The following is an 11159-nucleotide window of genomic DNA, read 5'->3' as shown; positions in this document are numbered from 1 at the left end:
ATTTAGAAAGATGGTAACGATAACCCTATATGCAAAACGGAAAAAGAGACACAGAAATACAGAACAGACTATTGAACTCTGTGGGAGAATGTGAGGGTGGGATATTTCAAAAGAACAGCATGTATACTATCTATGGTGAAACAGATCACCAGCTCAGGCTGGATGCATGAGACAAGTGCTCGGGCCTGGTGCACTGGGAAGACCCAGAGGAATCGGGTGGAGAGGGAGGTGGGAGGGGGGATCGGGATGGGGAATACGTGTAAATCTATGGCTGATTTATATCAATGTATGACAAAACCCACTGAAATGTTGTGAAGTAATTAGCCTCCAACTAATAAAAAATTTTAAAAAAAATTAAATCATTTCAAGCATTTTTTCTGATCACAGTGTGGTAAGATTAGATATCAACTACAGGGGGAAAAAAACTACAAAAAACACAAACATGTGGAGACTAAACAACATGCTTCTGAATAACCAACATCATGGAAGAAATCAAAAAGGAAATCAAAATATACATAGAAAGAGATGAAAATGAAAACACACAACACAAAACCTATGGGATTCAGTAAAAGCAGTGCTAAGAAGGAGGTTCATAGCAATACAAGCCTACCTCAAGAAACAAGAGAAACATTAAATAAACAATCTAACTTTACACTTAAAGCAACTAGAAAAAGAAGAACATAAGAACCCCAAAGTTAGTAGAAGGAAAGAAATCATAAAGAACAAGAGCAGAAATAAATGAAAAAGAATGGAAGATCTATAGCAAAGATCAATAAAATTAAAAGGTGGTTCTTTAAGAAGTTAAATAAATTAGACAAACTACTAGCCTGATTCATCAAGGAAAACAGGGAGAAGAATCAAATCAAGTAAATCAGAAATAAAAATGGAGAAATCACAACAGACAACACAGAAATACAAAGATCGTAAGAGACTATTATGAGCAACATTATACTGATAAAATGGACAACTTGGAAGAAATGGGCAAATTCTTAGAAAAGCATAACCTTCTAAAACTGAACCAGAAAGAAATAAAAAGTCTTGAACAGACATATCACAAGCATGGAAATAAAAACTGTAATCAAAAACCTTTCAATAAATAAAAGCCCAGGACCAGATGGTTTCACAGGTGAATTCTACCAAAAATTTAAAGAAGAGCTAACACCTATTCTACTCAAACTCTGCCAGAAAATTGCAGAGGAAGGTAAACTCCCAAAATCATTCTATGAGACCACCATCACCCTAATACCAAAATCAGACAAATATGTCACAAAAAAGAAAAGTACAGGCCAGTATCACTGATGAACATAGATGCAAAAATCCTCAACAAAATTTTAGCAAACTGAATCCAACAACATATTTAAAAGATCATACGTCGTGACCAAATGGGCTTTATTCCAGGGGTGCAAAGTCTCTTCAATATTTGCAAATCACTCAATGTTATACACCATATTAACAAATTGAAAGATACAAACCATATGATTATATCAATAGATGCAGAGAAAGCCTTTGACAAAATTCTACACCCACTTATGATAAGAAAAAAAAAAAAATAAGAAAAAAAAAACTTTCCAGAAAGTAGGCTTAGAAGGAACATACCTCAACATAATAAAAGCCATATATGACAAATCCACAGCAAACATTAGTCTCAATGGCAAAAAATTGAAAGCATTTCCTCTGAAATCAGGAAAAAGACAAGAGTGCCCACTCTCACCACTATTCAACATAGTTTTGGAAGTTCTAGCACAGCAGTCAGAGATGAAAAAGAAATAAAAGTAATCCAGACTGGGGAAGAAGAAGTAAAACTCACTGTTTGCAGGTGACATGATCCTCTACATAGAAAACCCTAAAGATACTGCCAGAAAATTGCTAGAGCTAATCAATTAATATAGTAAAGTGGCAGGATATAAAATTAATACACAGAACTCCCTTGCATTCCTAAACACTAACAATGAGAGAACAGAAAGAGAAATTAAGGATACAGTCCCATTAACCATTGCAACAAAAAGAATAAAATACTTACAATAAATTTACCTAGAGAAACAAAAGACCTAAATGAAGAAAATTATAAAACACTGATGAAAGATATCAAAGAGGACACAAATAGATGGAGAAATATACCGTGTTTGTGAATTGGAAGAATCAATAAAATGAAAATAAGCATACTACCCAAAACAATCTATAGATTCAGTACAATCCATATCAAGCTAGATATGGATATTTTCACAGAGCTAGAACAAATAAGTTCACATTTTGTATGGAAACACAAAAACCTCAAATAACCAAAGCAATATTGAGAAAGAAAAATGGAACTGGAGGAATCATGCTTCCTGACTTCAGACTATACTACAAAGCTGCAGTCATCAGGATAATATGGTACAGGCACAAAGACAGAAATACAGATCAATGGAACAAAATAGAAAGCCCACAGATAAATCCATGCACCTATAAACACCTTATCTTTGGCAGAGGAGGCAAAAATTTACAATGGAAAAAAGACAATCTCTTTAACAACTGGTGCTGGGAAAACTGGTCAACCATGTGTAAAAGAATGAAAGTGGAACATTTTCTGACACCATACACAAAAATAAACTCAAAATGGACTAAAGATCTAAATGCCAGACCAGAAACTGTAAGACTGATAGAGGAAAACATAGGCAGAACACTCTCTGATGTAAATCACAGGAAGATCCTCTATGACCCACATCCCAGAGACATAGAAATGAAAATAAATAAATAAATGGGACCTAAGTAAATTTAAAAGTTTTTGCACAATGAAGGAAACTATAAGCAAAGTGAAAAGGCAGCCTTCAGAATAGGAGAAAATAATAGCAAATGAAACAACTGACAAAGAATTAATCTCCAAAATATACGAACAGCTGATGCAGTTCGAAGAAGAAGTGATTTTATTTTTAGGAGGGTTGACTTGTACTCTTGGACAGGGCTCTGGCCTAATATTATTGACATGATTCCCTCCCCAAATTTGTATTGAAGAAAAACAAGAAAAAGGAAAACAAAAAATAACATTTTGTTTGATTTTAAGAGAACATGATCAACACATTCAGAAAGCTTCTAAACCATTGCTGTATGAAGTGGATAATCATAGACTAATCTCTTTATTGTCAAGAAAGAGGGAGATAAGAAAAAAGAATACTACCAACCCTTCAAAAGACCCAAGCTTCCTAATTAAACTGCTTCCCATACCTTCTCCACTAGAAGTGACCACAGTCAAGTTTCTGAGATCACAGATCCTATAGCCAGCCTTCCTGAGTTCACTCGATGGTTTTGCTGCCTAGTAACTGTACGATCTTGGGTAATTTGCTTAAGGTCTCTGTGTCTCATTTTAAGGTCTCATGTTCTTCACTTCAAAAGTGCAAATAATAATAGTACTCATTTTATAGGTTAGCTTGGGTGCCTTATGTTTACACATATTTATAAGGCATTTAGAACGGTGTCAGCTCACAGAAAGCACAATGAAGATCAGATATTACTGTGAGTGCCTCGGAACTACTCAGTCCACAAGCATAGCCTGTCAGTGTTGTTACTTTTTAATCTATGAATTTAATGTCTTGTCCCCTATGCCACTTAAAGAAGCAGTACTTTTCACATTAAGGTTGTGATAATCTTATAGTTTGCACCATATTTGGCATTTGTTTTTCCTGTATTAGATTTTGCTTTGGCATCTTAAATTGTCTCCTCTTTCCACTAACCGTTCTCCCCTTCTTTTACTCCTTCATCTTCTTTTTCTCTTCTTCCTGTTCCTCTTTTCCTCATTCTTTTGGGAAATTAAAGTTGGCTGGCCCTACAAGTTGTGTGTTCTTTCAAGCTTATGAGGTGCAATTGTTGGACAATGCTACAAATCAGGACTTGATTAATTGCTTGGTGGATTGTCTGGACTTGAGAAAGTGATTTAAAATGTTAATAACTAAGGTTAATTTAAAAATGTGTAGTATCACAAAGCTACAGTCATCAAGACAGCATGGTACTGGTACAAAACCAGAAATATAAACCAATGGAACAAGATAGAAAGCCCAGATAAACTAATGCACCTATGGACACCTTTTCTTTGACAAAGGAGACAAGAATACACAAAGGAGAAAAGATAGTCTCTTCAGTAAGTGGTGCTGGGAAAACTGGTCAGCTATATGTAAAAGAATGAAATTAGAAAACTTCCTAACACCATACAAAGTGAAGTCGCTCAGCCGTGTCCAATTATTTGTGAATCCATGGACTATACCCTACCAGGGTCCTCCATCCATGTAATTTTCCAGGCAAGAGTACTGGAGCGGACTGCCATTTCCTTCTCCAGGGAATCTTCCCAACCCAAGGATTGAACCTGGGTCTCCCACATAGCAGGCAGACACTTTACCATCTGAGCTACCAGGGAAGCCTATATACAAAGATAACACCATACACAAAGATAAATTCAAAATGGATTAAAGATCTAAATGTAAGACCATAAACTCTAAAACTCTTAGAGGAAAACATAGGAAGAACACTCTGTGACATTGTTGTTTTGGTTCAGTCATGAAGCGATGTCTGACACTTTGCAACTCAGTGGACAGCAGCAGGTCAGGCTTCTCAGACCTTAACTATTGTCTGGAGTTTGCAAAAGCTCATGTCCATTGAATTGGCGATGGTATCCAACCATCTCATCTTCTGTTGCCCCCTTCTCCTCCTGCCTTCCATCTTCCTAGCATCAGGGTCTTTTCCATTGAGTTGGCTCTTTGAATCAGGTGGCCGAAGCATCAGAGTTTCAGCTTCAGCATCAGTCCTTCCAGTGAATATTCAGGGGTGATTTCCTTTGAGATTGACTGATTGGATCTCCTTGCAGTCCAAGGGACTCTCAAGAGTCTTCCCAAACACCACAGTTCAAAAGCATCAATTCTTCAGAGCTCAGCCTTCGAAGACAAAAGGGAAAAGGGAACCTTCTTGCACAATTGGTGGGAATGTAAGCTGATACAGTCATTATGGAGAACAATATCGAGATTCCTTAAGAAACTAGGGAGTAAAACTACCAAATGACCCAGCTCTCCCACTACTGGGCATATACTCTGAGGAAACCATAACTGAAAAGGACACACCATTCCCAATATTCATCACAGCAATACTGACAATAGTCAGGCCATGGAACCAACCTAGATGAATGGATAAAGAAGTTGAGGTATGTATATATTAAAAGGAACAAATTTAAGTCAATGCTGTGAGGTGGATGAACCTAGGGCCTATTATACAGAGGGAAGTAAGTCTGAAAGAGAATAACAAATATCATATATTAATGCATATATATGGAATCTAAACAAATGACATTGATGAACCTATTTGCAAGGTAGCAATAGCGATGCAGACACAGAGAACAGATGTGTCACGGTGGGGAAAGGAGAGGATGTAATGAACTGACAGAGGCACATGGAAACATATACATTGCCATACCTAAACTCGAAAGAAAGTGGGAATTTGCTGTATAACAGAAGGAACTCAACCTGGGGCTCTGAGACAACCTAGAGAGATGGGATGGCGCGGGAGGTGGCAGGGGGTCAAAGAGGGAGGAGACATATGTATACCTGTGGCTGATTGATGTTACTCTATGAAACCAGCACAACATTGTAAAGCAATTACCCTCCAGTTAAAAATAAATAATTTTTTAAAGTTCAATGTAATATATGTGCAGTATGTGTAGTTGTTAGGCTGTGAATAGCAATGTCTACACATACATTTTTTTCCTTTCCAGAGAGTAGATTGATAATCAGTTACCACCACACTATTGACTACTGTATATCTTTAAATTATCTGGCCCGTCATTCTTTGCGTCTTTATATTAGATACAGTTTCAATTGGAAATATAATTTCTGGTATCCTTGAAAAAGTGTCTCAGTACAATCTTGTTGAACTGTAGGTTTCCCCAACACTTGTCACCCTACGGTTTTCATTCTCTTATTATTCTCAATTATGTCCATAGCTTTCATTTTTTTTTCTTTTGAGTCTTTCTCAATTTGGGTTTTTACCTTTGTTTTGTTGGAACAAAACCTCAAGAAGCTACATCAGAAAATATATTTGTGGAAATTACATTATTTTATTCATATTTGATTAATAGTTTAGCTACATGTAACATTGTAGGTTGAAAAAATATTTCCCTTTGGAATTTTAGAGGCGCTGCTCTTTAACTCTTTGAGCACGCATATTTGCTGATGATTTCTTTTCTGCCTCATGGTTTACTTAGCCTCTCTTCCACTTGTGCCCCAGACAGTCAGCTTCTCTCCTAGATAACCACTATTACTAGTTTCTAAGTAAAATCTAGCAAACTCTCATGTAGATATTACATGATTTTCAGAGAGACTCAGAGATTCAGTTTGCTACAAATGCTTCCATTTGTAAAATGGAAAATATCTATTATATGAAAAAATATCCATTATTTGGAAAGAATGAGGACCATTTGTCCTTTAGTCACTTTCTCTGTTATCAAGATCTAATTATCCCTCTTTCTAAGTCAGCAACCTCAAAAGCACCTTTTTCTTAAGAAAGCCTAATCCTCCTTCAACTTACCAAACATACGTGACAACCCATAGAATTTATTGGTACAAATATCTTGGAATCCATTAGCAATTCATGAAGAAAGAAAAGCAAGTATAAAATTATGTTGGTAGTACTGCTCTAAGTCACATATTCCTTAGATAATTCTCTTACTCCAGCAGGTACCACCTAGTTCCTAAAACTTCATCATGAAAAGAATGTTGTGAAAGCACCTAATCCATCTCAAGACTTTCCTGTTCCTTCCAGGATTCCTGAGGATGTCTGTTTCCTAATAGTGATCCTGGTGACTCCATTGTGGAATCTCAGAGAACTAGGCAGGAACAGCTGTCCTCATTTTGGTTCTCTGAGAGACTGAGAAAGAGATCAGGAACAGGACTCAATCCAAAGAAGTCCCTACCTCTTCAAACATCAAGGTTACGCCATTGAATTTTTTCTGAACTACCTCAACCCAGTCAAGATAGAAACATAGCAGATGCTACACAGTCTTCTTTCAGGAAAGAGCACAAGCTGAGAAATCTTCCCTCAGGCAGTGGAGAAGGAACACCTCTGTTACTAGTAAAATGATGTGGATTCTTCAAGTGCCTTCAAACTGACTCCATCTAACCAGAAGTGATAACAGCTAGAAGAAAGACAGGAGCAGGTCAGAGGTCTTAGCGAGGGAGACCTTAGACTACACAATGCTATTCTTTATAAGATTTGGAGCATTTTTGCATTCTTGATTAATTATTTTGAGTACTTATTCATAACTATTAGTTTTCCTACCTTTTAGAGCTGACATATTTAAGTTTTAAATTTATTTTTAATTGGAAGATAATTGCTGTACTATGTTCTGTTGGTTTCTACCACGCAACAAAGTGGATCAGCTCTAAATACACATAGATCGCCTCCACCTTGAGCCTCACTTCCATCCCACTGCCGCCCATCCCAGGCCTCTGGGCTGTCACCGAGCACCAGGCTAAAGTCCCTGAGCTATAAAACAACTTTCCATCGGTCATCTATTCTACACGCGGCAATGCATGTATTTCAGTGCTACTGTCTCAATTTGTTCCACCCTCTCCTTCCCCCACTGTGTTCACAAGTTTGTTTTCTACATCTGCATTTCTATTCCTGCCCTTGACAGAGGTTCATCAGTGCTATTTTTGTAGATTCCATACATATGTGTTAATATACAATATTTGTTTTTCTCTTCCTGACTTAGCTCACTCTGAGTAAAAGGCTCTAGGTTTGTCCACCTCAATTCAACTGACTCAGATTTGTTCCTTTTTATTGGCTGAGTAATATTTCATTGTATATATGTGCCCCAACATCTTTAACCACTCATCTGTTGAATGACATCTAGGTTGCTTCCATGTCCTGGCTATTGTAATGGCGCTGCAATGAACACTAGGGTACACATGACTTTCTGAATCATGGTTTTCTCAGGGCATATGCTGGGCCATTTGGTAGTTTTACTCCTAGTTTTTTCATGAATCTCCATTTTGTTCTCCATAGTGGCTCTATCAATTTACCTTTTAAGAAAAGTTTTATTGTGTTAGGAACACTTAACTAAAAAATATTGTCACAACCTGAGAGTAGACTTTTATTTTATTTGGTGGGAAAGATTAGGACTCCAAGCCTAGGAGACAGCATCTCAGTACCTCTGAGAAAACTGTTCCCCTTGGAACATGGGAGTGGGAGTCAGGCTACATACAAATTTACAGCAAAGGGAGCGGGCAGTCTGAATGTCAAAGATCAGATAACAAATGAAGGAGTTTAGCATTGTATGTATGGGAAGATTCAAGCCTCTGGGCTCACTGAATTCATTTCTTTCGTCTGTGCCTCAGCTATCTGGGCCCAATCCTGTTTCCTTGTTCCCCTGAAGTAGTGGCAGCCGTGGCAGATGTCTGCTCCTTGTGTCACCCAGCTCCTCAGCATCACGATGGCGGTGGCGGCATCTGCTGGACTGAGCTTTGGGAGCCCACAGTCACATGTAGAGGCCAGAAATCGCTGATGGCTGTGACATTTCTTGTTTATTGATTTGGCAGTAGAGCTTTGCATTTTACTATACCTATTGATTAGCAACACCCTGTTTTACTCCATGCCCATCCTCCCCCAGTTCCTGGCAACTACTATTCTATTCTTCATTCCAGGACCTTGACTGTTTTCGATACCTCACATAAGGGGTATTGAAGTACCTGTGGTACTTGTCCATCTGTTTCTGGCTCATTTCTCCTGGCATAATGTCTTCACAGTTCGTTCATGCTGTCTCATATGACAGGATTTCCTTCTTTTTAAGAAGGAATAATAATCCCTTGGATGTATATACTACAGTTTATTTATCCATGCATCTGTTGATGGACATTTAGGTTGTTACCACACTTGGCTACTGTGAGTACTTCTGCAGTGAACTTGGGAGAGTTATTGTGTTTTTGAGACTTTGATTTACCTTATTTTGGGTAAATAGTTTAGATGCAGAATGGGAAAAATTTATGATACTTCTATTTTTTCTATTTTTAACTTTTGAGTAACCTTCATATTCTTCAAAATGGTTACACAATTTTGCCATCCCACTACGAGGTACAAGGGTTCTTTTTTCTCCATCATCTCACCAACATTTGTTATTTTGATTTTTTGATGATAATCATTCTTCAGGTGTGAAGTGATATATCATTGTGGTTTTGATTTGCATCTCCCTCGTGATTAGTATTGATTTTAAACTCCTGTTCTTGTCGAACCCTCTATTACTAGTATAAAGCCAACATTATAGCCACTATGTCTTTCTCAATTGATGACTGGTTTTATATATATATATATATATATATATGTATATATATATATATATATGTCTTCTTTAAAGAAAGCTCTAATCATGTCCCTTACCTATTTAAAATTGAGGTTATTAAATTTTTTTCTATTATGTCGTAGGAGCTTCTTACATACTTTGGAAATTAACCACTTATCATATACATGGGGCTCACATCCTTAAATCTTGTAACCAGGAAGAGTTAATTTTGAATTGATGCTGGATCAGCTTCTGTGATTTTAACCCTCATCTTGCCACCTTTGTTATTGTAAGCATACGTAATGGGCTGCCTTTGGGAGATAACCTGAGCTGCCTATCTGTGAAGGACTGTAAGGAAGTGAATCTAACACATTCCCCCGCCTGAGGCTTGCCATACTAGGGGACATTTGCAAGGATTGAGTAGTCTTTTACTTTGTTTCCTTACCTGCACCCCATTTCTGATCCATAAAAGACCCTGGCAACTAGGCCCCAGCAAGATGATTATTTTGAGGCACTAGCTTGCCATTGTCTCAGCCAGCGGGTTCCTAAATAAAGTCCCTTCCTCGTCTAGACGGGTTCCCTCATAGCTCAGTCGGTAAAGAATCTGCCTGCAATGCAGGAGACTCGGGTTTGATTCCTGGGTGAAAACGGACATTTTTCCTTTCATTTTTTCATTTTCCTAGGCTAGACACCTCATCTCAGATTCACTGCAGCGAGCAGAGCAAGCTTAGACTTGGTAACAGATTATGTCATGTGCCTTATATTAGACATTTTGTTGTTTCCATAGTAAAATGTTGAGGCCAGTATAGCTTTTGTCGCTAATTACAGCAGTGTTAGTTATCTGATCTTCAGGGTGGTTGGGAAATATTTAATGTCATAGGTACCGGTGCCTATAGACGTCTGCATACCCAGGGCACTCAAGGTCCCCCATGGACGGTTTAGTGCTTAGTATTAGCTGAAGGGTTGCTGGGTTTCAAATAATTATACTAATAAATATGGGGTCTATGTCATGCTTAGTTTATTTGTTTAGAGAAAAATATCCATGGATTGAATGGCAGGGTCAGTGACTCGTGGAGCTTCATTCCCTGAGTATACTAAGAATGTCTGAAAACACACTAAATGTCATTTCAAAAAAAAAAAAAATGGCCTGATAGAGTAATTTGAATTAACTATTGTAAAGCGGCACAGCATATTTGCCGACTATTAGAGGAAAATCTTCTTTATGTATGGATACAGCCGAGACAGTAAGTCAATTTTGAAGATAATGAGAAGAAAGAAATTTGAGTTTCTAGCAGATTACAAGTTGCTCATGGTCATGTGGCTGCGGAGACCAGATCAGTGTATAAATCTGCAAAAGTAGAGCTTCAGCAAAGGATCTCAACTTGTGCCCTTATGGCCTAGAAAACTGAAAGATCAAGTTGTCCTCTCGAAGTCCATGAATGGAGCCATGTGAAAACACACCTGGCATGAGACGGCCAACACTAGAAACTAGAAAACTAGAAAAACAAGATAAGACTTTGTGGCCCCAAGTCATTTAATTGTCAAGAAAAGCCTAGAGACCACTGGGGCATGGTGTGAGGAACGCGAGATTAAAAAAACTGTGGGTAGGGGTTAAGATATGTGAGGTTAGTAAATCCTAGTCTCGACCATCAAGGGAAACAAAGCTGGATGCTAGCAGGTGAAACGGAATATGGAGTAAGTTTTACACAGCAAATCCTTGGGGGCTGGGGAGTGGAAGAATCACCAAGTCTGACAACTATTGTTGTCAAAGCAACACTATTGTCAAAGAATTCCTCATATTTCCTAACCGGTGCATAACAATGGCACAGGCAATATGTGACAAGGTCTCCAGTGAATCACTCTGCACTTC

The sequence above is a fragment of the Cervus elaphus genome, chromosome 20 (genome assembly GCF_910594005.1).
Source record: "Cervus elaphus chromosome 20, mCerEla1.1, whole genome shotgun sequence".
Taxonomy (NCBI): domain Eukaryota; kingdom Metazoa; phylum Chordata; class Mammalia; order Artiodactyla; family Cervidae; genus Cervus; species Cervus elaphus.
The sequence above is the reverse complement of the archived record's forward strand: the minus strand, read 5'-3'. Positions refer to the sequence as shown.